Below are 12,571 nucleotides of genomic sequence, written 5' to 3'. Positions count from 1 at the left end.
GCCTGTGATTGTTGGGAGGCCCGAAATTGTGATTTTATACTTAACGCGAAAAAATGATGGTTAAAACCACCCTAAACGACTAAATTCAAGCATAAAAGTTGTCATCTTTTAGTCTTGGGGGGCCCGTAATGTAGCAAAATGGCCCGAAAAAGTAATTGAGTGCATTGCGCGCAAATTAGGGGCCCAAAGCGGTGATTTAATGCTTTACGTGCAAAAATGTTCCGTTTTAAAGCACCCAAAATTAAATCGTAAAAGTTGGTTTTTCTCCTGTTGGGCTGTAAGCTACAAGCGACTCCTCTCAACAGCACCGGCGTCAACAACTGACACACGAATTCAATGCAGGATAGCCAACGCAAAATGGCGAGGGACAGATCACATGATACGCTATGCACAACACAAAATACTAAATAATAGTTTTATTGCAGCCTTATTGCGCACAGATGACCAATTCTGCAGTAAAATGTTCAACGATAGCAAATCTGTTGAAATTGAGCAAGAAATGAATAAATGGGAGACAATTAATTATCGTGATCACGCAGGGCTTGAACTGGAAGACGATCGATTCGCCATTGAAATGCATTGGGCAAAAGCTTCGTTGGGGGGCTGTCTTCGAACAACGATTGCGCGCATATTGAATAAGATATAAAAATGAAAGTTAGCACTTCAATAAACAGTAACATGTTCTTTTAATTGGTTGTAGTTTAATGTTTTTATCATTGCAAATAAACTTTTGATAATGGTTTGAATTTGGTTAAGTTTAGGTAGAATTTGGTCAAGTTTAGGTGGCCACCAGATGGAGCTAGTAGTATTTTGGGACTTGGTATTAATTTAGTTGGTTAGATCTATGCTTGTGCTTTTCAACGATAGCAAATCTGTTGAAATTGAGCAAGAAATGAATAAATGGGAGACAATTAATTATCGTGAACATGCAGGGCGTGAACTGGAAGACGATCGATTCGCCATTGATCACGCAGGGCGTGAATTGGAAGACGATCGATTCGCCATTGAAATGCATTGGGCAAAAGCTTCGTTGGGGGGCTGTCTTCGAACAACGATTGCTCATATATTAAATAAGGTATAAAAATGAAAATTAGCCCTTTAACAAACAGTAACATGTTCTTTTAATTGGTTGTAGTTTAATGTTTTTATCATTGCAAACAAACTTTTGATAATGGTTTGAATTTGGTCAAGTTTAGGTGGAATTTGGTCAAGGTTAGGTGGCCACCAAATGGAGCTAGTAGTATTTTGGGACTTGGTATTAATTTAGTTGGTTAGATCTATGCTTGTGCTTTTCAACGATAGCAAATCTGTTGAAATTGAGCAAGAAATGAATAAATGGGAGACAATTAATTATCGTGAACATGCAGGGCGTAAACTGGAAGACGATCGATTCGCCATTGAAATGCATTGGGCAAAAGCTTCGTTGAGGGGCTGTCTTCGAACAACGATTGCGCGCATATTGAATAAGATATAAAAATGAAAGTTGGCACTTCAATAAACAGTAACATGTTCTTTTAATTGGTTGTCTTTTAATGTTTTTATCATTGCAAATAAACTTTTAATAATGGTTTGAATTTGGTCAAGTTTAGGTAGCCACCAGATGGAGCTAGTAGTATTTTGGGACTTGGTATTAATTTAGTTGGTTAGATCTATGCTTGTGCTTTTCAACGATAGCAAATCTGTTGAAATTGAGCAAGAAATGAATAAATGGGAGACAATTAATTATCGTGAACATGCAGGGCGTAAACTGGAAGACGATCGATTCGCCATTGAAATGCATTGGGCAAAAGCTTCGTTGGGGGGCTGTCTTCGAACAACGATTGCGCGCATATTGAATAAGATATAAAAATGAAAGTTAGCCCTTCAATAAACAGTAACATGTTCTTTTAATTGGCTGTCGTTTAATGCTTTTATCATTGCAAATAAACTTTTGATAATGGTTTGAATTTGGTCAAGTTTAGGTGGCCACCAGATGGAGCTAGTAGTATTTTGGGACTTGGTATTAACTTAGTTGGTTAGATCTATGCTTGTGCTTTTTAACGATAGCAAATCTGTTGAAATTGAGCAAGAAATGATTAAATGGGAGACAATTAATTATCGTGAACATGCAGGGCGTAAACTGGAAGACGATCGATTCGCCATTGAAATGCATTGGGCAAAAGCTTCGTTGGGGGGCTGTCTTCGAACAACGATTGCGCGCATATTGAATAAGGTATAAAAATGAAAGTTAGCACTTCAATAAACAGTAACATGTTCTTTTAATTGGTTGTCGTTTAATGTTTTTATCATTGCAAATAAACTTTTGATAATGGTTTGAATTTGGTCAAGTTTAGGTAGCCACCAAATGAAGCTAGTAGCATTTTGGGACTTGGTATTAACTTAGTTGGTTAGATCTATGCTTGTGCTTTTCAACGATAGCAAATCTGTTGAAATTGAGCAAGAAATGAATAAATGGGAGACAATTAATTATCGTGATCATGCAGGGCGTGAACTGGAAGACGATCGATTCGCCATTGATCACGCAGGGCGTGAACTGGAAGACGATCGATTAGCCATTGAAATGCATTGGGCAAAAGCTTCGTTGGGGGGCTGTCTTCGAACAACGATTGCTCATATATTAAATAAGGTATAAAAATGAAAGTTAGCCCTTCAATAAACAGTAACATGTTCTTTTACTTGGTTGTAGTTTAATGTTTTTATCATTGCAAATAAACTTTTGATAATGGTTTGAATTTGGTCAAGTTTTGGTGGAATTTGGTCAAGTTTAGGTGGCCACCAGATGGAGCTAGTAGTATTTTGGGACTTGATATTAATTTAGTTGGTTAGATCTATGCTTGTGCTTTTCAACGATAGCAAATCTGTTGAAATTGAGCAAGAAATGAATAAATGGGAGACAATTAATTATCGTAAACATGCAGGGCGTGAACTGGAAGACGATCGATTCGCCATTGATCACGCAGGGCGTGAACCGAAAGACGATCGATTCGCCATTGAAATGCATTGGGCAAAAGCTTCGTTGGGGGGCTGTATTCGAACAACGATTGCGCTCATATTGAATAAGATATAAAAATGAAAGTTAGCACTTCAATAAACAGTAACATGTTCTTTTAATTGGTTGTCGTTTAATGTTTTTATCATTGCAAATAAACTTTTGATAATGGTTTGAATTTGGTCAAGTTTAAGTAGCCACCAGATGGAGCTAGTAGTATTTTGGGACTTGGTATTAATTTAGTTGGTTAGATCTATGCTTGTGCTTTTCAGCGATAGCAAATCTGTTGAAATTGAGCAAGAAATGAATAAATGGGAGACAATTAATTATCGTGAACATGCAGGGCGTGAACTGGAAGACGATCGATTCGCCATTGATCACGCAGGGCGTGAACTGGAAGACGATCGATTCGCCATTGAAATGCGTTGGGCAAAAGTTTCGTTGGGGGGCTGTCTTCGAACAACGATTGCTCATTTTTGATAATGGTTTGAATTTGGTCAAGTTTAGGTGGCCACCAGATGGAGCTAGTAGTCTTTTGGGACTAGGTATTAATTTAGTTGGTTAGATCTATGCTTGTGCTTTTCAACGATAGCAAATTTGTTTAAATTGAACAACAAATCAATAAATGGGAGACAATTTCCTTCTGGTGTGTTTCATTGCATTTCCACCCCGCATTTCCTACTTCATAATAGTCTATTCCAATATGTGTGACGTACTATGACGTCATTATTTTGTCTAATTGACCAACAGGGCGTCTTGTGGAAGAGCACCCATCTGGCTATTAACACCCCCAAGGACTTGTTTTAGAAACACAGAAAGACACCAATAAATTTTGCAAATCGTAAATCGCGCAAAATTTACCCGACTTACGTTTCTTTGAACTAATTTGTGGAAGCAATTTCAGAATGGCTTACTCAGTTGGGTTTTTGTGTAGTTATTGAGTTTTTGTGTAGCTGAGTTTTTAGTGTTCTCTAATTTAGCCGCAGTTTTTGCCCGTTTGTGTGTAAGAGCTATCTTTAATAAGTTAATAGCTGTTTATCTGCTAATAAATTTCATACAAATATTAACTTACTCTAAAAGTGTTTTCAGAAAGCGCTATAATCCATTATTTAAGTGTATTTTTTCAAAAATTTTCCGGGGGAGCATGCCCCCGGACCCCCCTAGAATACGCGTGCCTTCGGCACGCTCTAACTCCCTTAACACTTTTATTGCTTCAACCCACCAGGATACGCCACCGCACATCAAGTGGCAATGGCTTTAAATCAAACACTTTGTTGTTTTCTTCAATTCATCAAATATTTGACCCCCCCAACATTTTTTTCTGGTTGCGCCACTGGTCCGCTCATTGGGACTCGGTGCCACAGATACATGCAACTGGGCCCGTGTCGTAGCCCCATTCCACCATTAATTTTAGCGAAAAATGTCACTTGATAAGGGCCCCCACTTTCAGCTCAGCCCAGGGCCCCATAAACCCTTAATCCGGCCCTGTATATGCCTATGACAATACTACTATGAATCACTGAATCATGTGAGTTTGATGAGCAATAGTGACTGCTGAGTGTAGGTGGCAAAGCATACTCTTCAACTCTTGCATTAGTTTTCATAATCCGTTTGACCATATATAACTTTTTTGAAGTCAGCCAGTCATCATATAGGACAGCGTGGTCCAACTGCAGGCCCGCGGGCCGCATGCGGACCGCGGATAGAATTTTTACGGCCCGCGAGCTTTCACAGTTTTGATTTAATTTGTATTTATGTTACAGAAAGTAATCTCAATTAGAACAAGTATAGCATTTGGATGAAAAGTGTCAAAAATTTAATTCAAAGTTGTAGACAGCAGGGCCTATACTGTTTCAACCTATCAGGTCTGGTCTCGTCAGTACAACTGGGCTTCTTAAAGGCTGATATGTACCTAGTGTTCCGGACGTTTATCTTGTGAATTTGAGAATAGATTTAAAGATTTTGACAGACTAAAACCTAATCTCCATTTGTATAACAATCCTATGGATGTTAATGTGGAAACACAGCTACCAGAACTTCAGCTCGAACTCTGCGAGCTTCAGTGCAACCAATTCTTGCTGTCAAGGAAAAATGAAACCTCAGAGTGTTTCTGGAAATTAGTCAGCAAGGATAGATTTCCCAAACTGAAAAATTTTGCATTTAAAATACACTCAATGTTTGGAAGCACATACATGTGTGAGAGTACATTTTCTAGAATGAAGCAAGTCAAGTCTAAAAACAGAAATCGAATGATAGACAAAACACTGGAAGATGGTCTCCGACTTGCTACCACTAACATTGAAATTGATGTAGAAACGATAGTAACAGAGAAACCTCGACCACAGGCATCTCACTGATAGAGATTTGCAATAAATTTATATTTGCTATTGTTTAACAATTTCGATTACGCACTCACTCTCATTTTATTGGAAATGGCCCGCAAGTTGTCACGTTTTTGTAAAGTGGCCCATAAGTCAAAAGTAGTTGGACCACGCTGATATAGGATATGCAAACCAAGCTTTGCTTGTAGTGTTGGGCTCAAGAACTGAGAAGTGAGAATAATCAGGCTCTGGATGGGTTAAATGTTTGTGTATAAGGTTAAGTCTGCAGTTTCAGATATTAACCTTGACTTATTGAAAAAAATGTTTTGTTTAGATTGTTTACAACTGAAAAAAACTGGATGGTTGCTGATAAGCGGTGCATTGGATTTTTATCATTTTGCTGTTTTGTTGGTGTAATCATCCTGATTGTGACAGGCGTTCTAGTTGCAAAGCCTGGATTACCTACATTGCAATTTCCAGTAAGCCCAGTGAGATTAGCCTTGCAGTTTGTTTTTATATTATCGAATTTGCAGGCAAAGTTTGTCATGCTTTTGCTTCTGTTTTTCAGAAGTAAAGTTATTGGACTAGTTTACTAGTTGTTTATTTTATGTGACAACACAAGTTTAAAGGCATTCAGCTTTTTTTAAAGGTTTGGTGTATTGGTCTAATTCAGTTACAATTGCTTATAAAATTTATTTTATAACTTTGGCTTTTTAATATTATGTTTTAAAACATAGTTGATTTTGTGTTTATATTCATATGATACACATTACACAATTACACGTCACATACTCTTGAGGTGTTGAACCTTTTTGGTTTTTTTTTTCTTACTGTTGTTGCATTACCAGTACCATTGATGTTGCTTATAATCGTCTGATTCAGAGTATGAGTTTCATAAACAGAATATTTTGTGTCATTGCTTTAAAAGAGTAAAACCAAAGCGTGCCATCTTCAAACACAAAGCTTTTGAAATGCTTTGCTTTCAAGTTGAATGCTTAAGTTGGAACTAGTTTTAATAGCCTAGATGGCTTCGACACTGGTTTGACAAGCTATGAATATCTTAACTTTGGTGTACAAACCATAGGCGTCGAAATAGGGTGGGCAGGGTGGGCGACGCCTACCCTGCCGTGAAACGAGGGTGGGCAAAATATGTTTCGCCCACCCTGTTTTCATGCCACTTATGAAGTGTTCGTTACAATTATTTCCGTTTTTCTTAAACGCTGGACTAATTAGTGGACTATCCAACCAACTGCAGCGCAACTTCTTGTTTTACGCTATGTCTCTCGCTAGGTATCCGACAGAACAAAGCAATTCCATAACAACGCTGCGTGGAAAAACGCGGAATGGCCCGTTTCGGCGAGTCCGATTCGGCGAGTCCGATTCGACTAGTCCGATTCGGCGAGTTCCCTATTCGGCGAGAGCCTTTTTCGGCGAGTGCCCTATTCGGCGAGTTTTTGAAATTTTTAAAATGAAATTATCGGGTACAGTAGCCTAATTACAATTGCCGTTTTTACATCGTTTTAACGTCGCTAAACGTTGAAATCGTGCAGAAAGGAGTAAAAATAAAATGTTTGAACTATTAAATTAAAATTCGTCATGTCAGTTCAGTTATTTTTATTTTTGACCATCATATCAAAAACAATACACGTCAACATAGCAAAGGTCGAGAAAAAGGTAGAAGCGACAAAACGCGAAGTTAAAACGTGCTTGTGACCGAAGTAAGTTATTGAGTTGAAAGAAATTTGGCACGGCCGCAACACCTTCAGAAAAATTTAACATATGAAGGGAAAATAAAACAAAGACAATGTTACAAAAAAAATCATGTTTATGTCTATAAGTTAGTACTTTTGAATAGTTAAAATGCTGTAACTCTTTAATTCTGACTGTGTTACTGATTGTTGCACCAAATCCTGGTATAGCATGCCTTGCCAAATGCCACTTTTGTAAATTTATCCTACAATATTACTATATTTACTACAAGCTTGCATCTAACTGTAACTACCCCCTAATTATTATAAGCTATTATGTTCGTTCAGAGAATGGATTGACTTTTTGTAAGATTATTGTTTAGGTTGGTTGGAAAAGATACTTGAAACAACTCAGACACTACTACATCCTTCATCGGCACTACCAAAGAGTCTCCACCTCTCATTAGCGATACCAAAAACACTCCATCCCTCACTGATGCTATAAAAGATGATTCAACTCTTACTGGCAATACCAAAAACACGCTGCTATATATACCATCATGCTTCTTATGCTTTTACATGTGCAAGAAATTAATTTAAAAAACAAAGCTTTTTTAACTATTTTATCTTGATAATGAGCTGCCATATTGTGTATTTGTTCTGCAATCTATAGGCTACTTAATATCGTTGCTGCGAACACTTTATTTCTGTATAAAATCTGTAAATAATCCATGTTTTGATAGTCCATTACCTAATTACAATATGTGTGTGTTAGTTTGTTTTTGTGATGTTGTTAGGTTCAGTCGTGTTCTCATTGCTTTAAGAATTGGCGCTTCAATTGTTTCAGCAACGAGGAGGCGACTGATTCTTAACTAATTCATCTAGGCTATTTGTTTTACAGTATCAGGTTTGGTGGCCGTGCTTAACTATACTTATCGATGCAAATACCGCAATATTAGATCTTTTTATGCACGTCTTAAACCATTAAGGTTTTGCCACCTTTTCCTTTTGTTGGTTTTGTTACTGTATTTCTTTTTTACAATATCATTTCTTTTGCGTTCTGACAAAGAAAAATAAATTGAATTGAATTGAATTGAATTAGTTTGGATCAACAAATGTGTGACCTACAGCTTAGATTGAAAGGAAATTATCGGGTACCGTAGCCTAGCTATCCCGACCAGCAAAAATTTGTTCCAAGAACCCAGTTAGCCTAACAGTTCATTTTTACATTGTAGTAACAGAATAAAAAGGCTAACCAAATGTGTGGCCTATCGTTTTAACGTCGCTAAACGTTGAAATCGTGTAGAAAAGAGAACTTTGCTGACTAGGATACTTTGAAACTGAAAAACATTCACAGAAGCCCTACGATACGTTGCATTTTTAAGATAATGTATTCAGACGTTGAATCAATGTACAAATGAAATGTTATGCTAAATGGGTTCTTGGAACAATTCGAAAGGCTTCTGTGAATGTTTCTCAGCTTCAACGTATCCTAGTCAGCAAAGTTCTCTTTTCTACACGATTTCAACATTTAGCGACGTTAAAACGATGTAAAAACGGCAATTTTTGCTGGTCGGGATAACTGGGCTACGGCACCCGATAATTTCCTTTCAATCCAAGCTGTAGGCAGCCTACAGTAGGCCACACATTTGGTTAGCCTTTTTATTCTGTTACTACAATGTAAAAATGAACTGTTAGGCTAACTGGGTTCTTGGAACAAATCGAAAGGCTTCTGTGAATGTTTCTCAGTTTCAAAGTATCCTAGTCAGCAAATGTTCCCTTTTCTACAAGATTTCAACGTTTAGCGACGTTAACACGATAGGCCACACATTTGGTTAGCCTTTTCATTCTGTTACTACAATGTAAAAATGAACTGTGTTCTTAGAACAAATTTTTGCTGGTCGGGATAACTAGGCTACGGTACCCGATAATTTCCTTTCAATCCAAGCTGTAGGCCACACATTTGTTGATCCAAACCAAGACGGACTATATAGAGGCCATGACAACGTACAATGGGATTGTTAAAACTGGGGGCAGATAGTGACGTCATAGTACCATTGTCTTCAATTGAATTTCTCTACAGATGCTTCCATTTTGCAGTGCGTTTAGTTCAGGGTAGTCAGGAATCATTTAATTTAATGAGTACCGGTACAGTAGTCTACTTAAGCTACAACTCTAAACTTGGTAGGAATGTGATTTATCAGTGTCCTATATCAGCATAAGGATGAGATAGATCGATTTTTGAAATAGAAATAGCCTACTTTGATTTGTTTTGGTATTTCAAAATATGTTTTTAATCGTTTCAAAATCCAAGCATAGCCTAATTGAATTGCTGGCCGTCATTTGAGCTATTAGGGCGGAGGGTCTACCCTTGAGCAACCCGGTTACCTTACTAGTAATGAGTCAGGATGCACCGTAAGTAGGCCTACCCGTATTTCGAAATACAGTAGGCTATGTTTGTTTCGAACAGCCTTGATGGATAGGCTATTTAACGTTCTAATACGTCTATATTTGATTCAATCTAATATTTGATTTGTTTTACGTTGTGAAGCATTGTTTGTGATATATTAGTACTCTTGTAAATGTGGTTAAGAAGTGCTGTGTCTTTAATTGCAATGGAAATTATAGTGAAGAAAATAAAGTTGCAGTGTTTAAACTGCCTAAATGCCGACCGGAACGTGATAGATGGCTTGCCACTATTTCAAGGGATAATATTCCCGATTCAAAGGACACCTTCGTTTGTGAACGCCATTGGCCAGAAAACTATCCTACCACTATCAAGTAAGGGAAAGTAAGACCTTTGTATCCACCATCTGTGTTTACCTGTGTCCCTTTGAGTTTAGTTCCTTCACTACTATTTTTTCCTAGAAGTACTCAAAGGGCGTTAAGTGGAACTCGCAATCAGCCTGTTGATGAATTACCAAGTTTTGACAAAAGTGACATTATTGTGAGCTTTGAAAATGTCCTGGCTAATGCTTTTAGTGTCCAATTTCCTTTTTTAGCAGGTGATGATGTTGTATTTCGGGCTCATCAGACGCTTGTTTTTCAATGCAAGGAATTTATGCAAGATTCCGATATAGGCTACCCAAGTTTGTGTTAAGAATTGATGACAATCTGAACTTTGAAGCATTTCATTCTGGAGCAAAATGCTCTATAACGTCTCTATCAGCAAGTAAATGTTCCAGATGGTCACAAATTCAAGAAGCTGTGATTCTTGCATTATCTCATCAACAAAGTATTCTTTTACAACAGATGAAATCTATGAATTTTATGCAGGCTGTGGAAAACAAATACACCGTGGAAACAATCGTTAGGTCCTTCGAATATTTTTCTTTGTCCAGAAGCTCATACAACCGACTGAGACGGGATTTCAAGTTGCCCAGTACTAGAACACTTACAATTCTCTAGCTTGGGAATTAATTATCATAGACTAGTTAACTTTAGTTTATGAGCTTTTCTGGATATTTATCAATTTTTTTTCTTGAGGGTTCTCATTAATACTACAATAAGTCGGGTTAGCATATTAGTCAAATTATATACTAAAGATGATGCGTATCAGTTTTGTCTCGATATCGATTTGTTTATAAGGCTAAGTGAATGATGCCTTACTTTTTACACGTTAACAATTAATCTTTTCACTAATCGAGTCTTGGCTACGAGTAGCTGGTGCATTGTTTTTTTTAGATACTTTTTGCTAGTGAAGTTACCACTTTTTTAAATATCTCAGTGTTATCTACTTATCATGGCTGATCCATCGCAATTTTCATTGTTGGTGTAGTGCAATATCAAACAAACGATTTAATTGTTTTTTTCTTTTACAAGTTTGTAGTGGGCCCGTTTGATACGAGATTAAAAAATATATAAATTGTTTACAAGACGATTAGCGTACTTGGTGATTTGTATTTCAACTTTCAGTAGGCTACCGTTCTGTAACAACATATTAATTTTTTAAAGCTGCCACAGCTTTAGTTTCAATGTTATAAATATTAGCCTAACGTACGGTTCAATGTCGGTTCAATTGAAGACAATGGCACTATGACGTCACTATCTGCCCCCAGTTTTAACAATCCCATTGTACGTTGTCATGGCCTCTATATAGTCCGTCTTGATCCAAACTAATCATTTTAACTATTCAAAAGTACTAACTTATAGACATAAACAAAATTTATTTTATTTTTTTTTGTAACATTTTCTTTATTTTATTTTCCCTTCATATCTTAAATTTTTCTGAAGGTGTTGCGACCGTGCCAAATTTCTTTCCATAGGCGCCGACTTTTCAAAAAACCTTCATAACCATAACGCTATTTTACTCAATTAAAATAGTCTTTGATTAAGCTAAGTGTCGTGTTTATATTAACAAATAGGTCGCAAACCGAATTTATTAGAAGCGCTGCTTGAAAGGATTAGTTTTACGCATGCAGTACGCCTAGTCGTAAAAATTTTGATATTGTTAGCTCATAATTGGAACTGTTGGAAAACAAGCCGATTCATTTCCTTTTCGTGCGAGTGAATAACAACGATCAAGACAGTGAAGTTATCCAAATAAAACGCAAAAAATCATGATCTCAAGCAGAGTGAAAACTCGCTATCAGTTTTATTAACCTCGTTTCGCTAATTACTTTCAAAGCGTTGACAACGGCGAAGTGTTTTCTCTTCTGTTTTTTATCGAAAGTCTTTATAGTCTTTTATTGAATACAGTAGGCTATACTCGAGTAAAGGTCGAGATGTTCGCAAGTGATTTTCACCTCAAAAAGACAAGTTCAACTAACACGGGACAAGCTGTTGTCTCCAGCTCGGCAATTTTCAAAATGAACGCACTAAAAATCATTGTCGACGTAGATTACGGAGTGTGAAATCGCGTCGGCCTAAGTAAAACTTTTGAATACGTTTATTTGCAGTGATTCAAACTTAATTTTCAAATTCAATTATTTCTTGTCAATTCTAAACTTTATGCACTTGTTGAGCAATATGCAAAGCTCACGAGACAAAACAGAAAGAGGAAATCATTTTTTTATTTTTGCGTGTAGGATCTAATCGTTCTTTTATAACGTAACATTCCATGATCGTTGAAGTCGATGTCAAACCTTAGCGGTCGCATAAAACAATGATGTCAGGTTAGCTAGGTGATAATAGCGGTAAGAGACGTCGTTAATGCAGGCAATATCTGCGACCAAGACCATTAAACACCTTTTCTTTTATCGGTTTTCGATTTAATTCTCACACATTGCGAAGAAAACAATGCGTTCTGTTGAATCATAATTGTCTCACAGCGGGAAGACCTCGTTGAAAATAGCGCGTCTAATTTAGCTGGTTTACTTAATATTGCAGTGAATAGTTACGTGACTATTCCAGCAGTGCAAGTTACTCTACCATCTACTTTGAAACTTCCATACCGTATGAGAAAGCCATGCGATCAGCTGCTGTTTTGCGGGCAAGAGCAACGTAGGCTTTTCTTGCTTTCAGCATTCTTTAAGTCCGTTTAAATTATCTAAATCTCTTTCACGAAGTGTTTTATCTTTGAAACACCACTTGTCATCACCATTTTTGTTGCCCTTCAACCATAAATTTACGGG

At 37.1% G+C, this 12,571-nt stretch overlaps 1 long non-coding RNA gene across 1 annotated transcript; it reads left to right on the top strand.

Annotated features, from left to right (window-relative positions):
• The first annotated feature begins 5,655 nt into the window (after nucleotides 1-5,655).
• On the top strand, nucleotides 5,656-8,091 carry LOC145778816 (uncharacterized). The gene is made up of 2 exons (XR_014290470.1): nucleotides 5,656-5,789; nucleotides 7,382-8,091. It is a non-coding gene; the product is annotated as an uncharacterized LOC145778816 (long non-coding RNA).
• The last annotated feature ends 4,480 nt before the right edge of the window (nucleotides 8,092-12,571 follow it).

Source organism: Aplidium turbinatum, chromosome 10 (genome assembly GCF_918807975.1).
Source record: "Aplidium turbinatum chromosome 10, kaAplTurb1.1, whole genome shotgun sequence".
In the NCBI taxonomy this organism is placed as follows: Eukaryota; Metazoa; Chordata; class Ascidiacea; order Aplousobranchia; family Polyclinidae; genus Aplidium; species Aplidium turbinatum.
The sequence above is the reverse complement of the archived record's forward strand: the minus strand, read 5'-3'. Positions and strand labels throughout refer to the sequence as shown.